The sequence below is a fragment of the Botryllus schlosseri genome, chromosome 13 (genome assembly GCF_051294905.1).
Source record: "Botryllus schlosseri isolate E-star chromosome 13, Bs_hap1, whole genome shotgun sequence".
NCBI lineage: Eukaryota > Metazoa > Chordata > Ascidiacea > Stolidobranchia > Styelidae > Botryllus > Botryllus schlosseri.
In genome coordinates, this window is record NC_137248.1 from 21,073,304 (window position 1) to 21,077,522 (window position 4,219).

General features: G+C 40.3%; 1 long non-coding RNA gene across 1 annotated transcript; it reads left to right on the top strand.

Moving 5' to 3' along the window:
- The first annotated feature begins 2,799 nt into the window (after nucleotides 1–2,799).
- Nucleotides 2,800–3,870, top strand: LOC145454394 (uncharacterized). Its single transcript, XR_013920113.1, has 2 exons — nucleotides 2,800–3,052; nucleotides 3,212–3,870. It is a non-coding gene; the product is annotated as an uncharacterized LOC145454394 (long non-coding RNA).
- Nucleotides 3,871–4,219: the final 349 nt, after the last annotated feature.

The following is a 4,219-nucleotide window of genomic DNA, read 5'->3' on the forward strand; positions in this document are numbered from 1 at the left end:
TAATTGCTTCATCACCATCAATTGCAATTACTTCTGTGGTAGCATCATCAATTGTAATTACTTCAGTGGTAGAACATGGTACGTTTACAGTCTCTACACATTGCATTTCCTCAGTCTCTACACATTGCATTTGCTCTACCTCTACACATCGCATTGGCTCTTCTTCTAACACAAGCGATTCTGCCATTGTTTCCAGGATGATGTCCACCCTCATAGGTTCCTCAGCCATCAATTCATCTAAATCAGTCCATGTCTCCTCAGCCATAATTTCGGCCAAAACAGTCCATGTTGCCAATCTCCTATCCTCCGGTATATCGAAAAATAGTTCAAATACGGCTCCGATATTCTCAAGGGCCATCTTCAGCAGTTGACCGTCAGTCAAAGGGGTAGTCATTTTGCTCTTGAGATTATTATTATATTATAACCACAATGCTATCGACACTAATATTAAAACCTGCCAGACCTTAAAGCAATTTTTCTTTCAATTTTTGCAGGAACAATATCACAGTGCAGATTAGGGACCCCCTATTGATGCCACTACAAGGATATCAAGACTGGGACTCATGTCCAAGTACTAAAGGAATTGTTCTAAAACGGCCAGAGTGTTATGCTACGAACATACCCCTCAAATGCAAAGATGTACTGTTCGTCAACAATGTTTGTATACGCTGTACGTAACTATCTCGATATCAACAGATTAGGGACCCCTACATTTGAGTACTACTTGTCATGTAGTGTTCGCATCCGGGTAGATGTGAAACTGGGTGACAATATTTTGGAATGATCACGATCCCAACCTTTTATCTAATAATTGCACCATACGGTAAACACTCAATCTCAAGGCTTCAGGTACACGAAAATTTACTGCACAACTATCGTTCAAATGGTAGCCAAATATTCTCGAAAAAAATCCTCACATTCGAGTTACGAGTCACTACACATTTTAACAGAGTTAAACCAAGTCATGACTTTTAGAGGTGACTCGAATCAATTCAGTCAAACCAAGTCAAGTTGCCCTTTTGAAGTACGAGGTCTGATTACGTCATTGTATCCTTCCAATGGCCACCATTATTAACTATATCGAAATCCCGCTCCAGCAAAACAAGAGGTCCAATTTACTTTACTAGTTCTGCGGCCACTTCATTTGCGCCAACTTATCTGAGGCCAAAATGAAGTATTTGGCATACACCATTGATCAGCAGTACCTGAAAGGTAGTTTTTTTTTTTTGTATTGAATATCGAGTTTTCAGTCCTTTAGTAAAATTGAATGACTACAATCACATGAATACCACTCTATGATGTAAGAGGAATCTCTTGAAATCTAAACCAAGTAATCGGGACGAACCGTTTGAAAAGTAGTACTTTAAAAGTAGTTTTCAGACTACTTGGATCCGCCTATCTCAGTAAGTGTAACAGGTAGGCCAACATATTTGTATGATTGGTTGCTCCCACCAGTCCCACGGCTACACTGGCGTTTCGTGAAAATTCCGAATACATGCAAGGTACGTCATTCTAGCAAGGCAAATCGGGCCATTCAACACTGCTGCCACACAAACATGTCAGATCTCAAGCAGGAGCCTACTCAGTTCTCCATTTTATCGAATTCTGTGCAATTATATAAGGTCACTACACTCTCCCACTAGATAAAGGGTCAATTGGTCATTTATTTCAGATCTAATAACACATACCGTATTTATCTATTAATACATAGGATTGTAACTAATTGATGTCGTATTATACTTTAGGCCTCCGCTCGAATTTAAACAGAGGTGGTCAGTAACGAAGTACTTCTACTTTTTCGAAGCACTCAAGTAATTATCCTCTACTTATGGTGCTTACTCAAGTGGATCTGAATTTTTCTACTTTTACTTCGTAATATTTTGTGATCTACTTACTTACTTTTCGCTATTTTCAGTTTGTCAAGTAGAAGTAGTTCAATCTTCCAATCAGGAAGATAGCCTGAGGAACCCCGGGGCTGCCCCCACGGAGCATCAACATTCAATTTTAGTAAAGCCCAGAATCCTCGCCGCAGTATATATGGCTCATCACAACGCCCGAAACCGATGTTTCGCAATCTAGCATTTACTTTAGTCATCATGTCGTAATCTGACGTGTCCAAATCTGGAAAAGTAGACTCTGACTTTGTTTAGTTTTACAGCTGTTTTAGCATACCACCTTTGAAATTTTCTGGACTAAAAACATGAAACACATGTTCGATTTTTAGAGCTAGTATTTATATTTCAGCACTTTCAATTCCCAGTATCATATACTTTGAATTATAATTAATATCAGTTCTTTTGTCTGGATAATATACATCTTGAAGCATAAAAGCAAGTGTGGCAATACTTTTAATTTCTGGAAATAAAGCTACACAATATGGCATTTTTACGGTTCACCCTAATTTCCATGAACGTTTACTAATCGCGCAAAGTGTTTACACCGTATCCCATACAACTTCCCCGTATTGCTCTTCGACTAAACTATACGGGCCTTATAATATGGGGAATGGCGCCACACCATGCTGTTCTCTAAAACGTGCTGTTCGAGAAAACAGAGGACTAGCATCGCATTTCCATATCAATACAATCATTTTCATCCTAAGATGGGGACGAATGCTTATGCTATTGAAAATTGGATACCCGCAGATATGCATCAATATGAATCAATCTCGTCACCTATCGCATAGTTCAATTGGCAGCTTTTTACAATCCATGTGAACGAATTATAGGATCGTTTTCACAACTACTCACTTACTTGAGTACTTTTAAAGTCAGTCAATTCTACCTCTACTTCAAGTAGTTTTAGGTTGCTTAAGGAAGAAGTACTTCCACTCGTATTTGAGTAGCTTTCTTCGTCGCTACCTCTACTTGAGTGGATTTCTTGATTACCGTGGCCACCTCTAGATTTAAATGAACTATATTTGTTCAATGCAGGCCACGCAAAGCGTCGGTATCGACGACCACCACGCCGCTCAGAAAACAACCCGCTGTAGTCCTTACTGGACCAACTTCAACAATTATGATAGACTGCAAACAACCGGCACGCACATGAGGTAGGTTGATTTAACCGACGTACCAACTCACCAACTCAATGATTACTAAACGGCCCCAAATCGACCCTGTGAATTTAGTTCTAAGGCACATTCCTCGTTCCACAGTTTTAAGCTAAACCCAGCCACACCATTCCAGTAACTCTACTCTAATTTCGCCAGGCGTGCTACCAATTTGACCAGAAGAAGAGAAATCACAAGGAGGCTGGACAAAGTCACAACTTGGATAATTCCAGATCCTTTCTGAAGTTTTGTCCCGGAATTCATATGTCAATTTGTTATCGCATATCGCCGCGCTCGGCTTACAAGGACTGGTCTATTCGGCGTCTAAACCTTCTGATAACGAAAGCTTTAGTTGACATGGTCCAACCTGATTTTTTAGTCATGCGATTGCGATTCATGCTTTGCGGTCTGACCAATCCAACATTCGGCTGGCTTAGCAAGTTCACATCCCACGGGATCCATTTTTGACAACAACACCCAATTCTAGGAGTTACGTTGCGGGACAACTCTTGGCCCAAATTACAAGTCGCACTATATTTTACGCTCAAATCAGTACGTCATCCTATATTGTCGCAATCTCAATAATCCCCCTTCGGAAGACACTGTATTCACCTTTTCATAACACAGAATTATTGTGACAGTTGACGCAGTTTGCTCTGAGAATGGGTTTCAACCTCTGGTAAAAAAAAATCAGATGAAACTAGAATCAGACCCTATTCAAAATGGACATTAGAAATACCTGTTCTTAGTTTGCTCCTCGTGAATTTCATTGTTCAACTGCATCGTATCTCAGAAAATCTATACGAAATTTTCAGGCAGTGGTATTGGCGTGTTAAACAGAGCACTGAGCAGTCCTAATTTTCCGGGAAAGCAAGATGAGACACTCATTCCCAATTACAAGATTATGCGTCGGCGATATTTGTGGTTCCGAGGAAAGTTGTTATTTCATAATTCAGCTCATATACTCACACAGCGTAACCGATTCGGAGGATGAAGGTTATCATTATACCGCGGCAACGCCGCATCTTTGCGACAACTATTTACTATGTCGCGGGCCAGTTTGAAAGGGATGAACTATTCGATGTCTAGACACCTTGTTATCGGAAGCTTAGACCAAGCCCAGGTTTCATAGACGACGGCGCAGGGAACTTTATCTCATAATGGCAA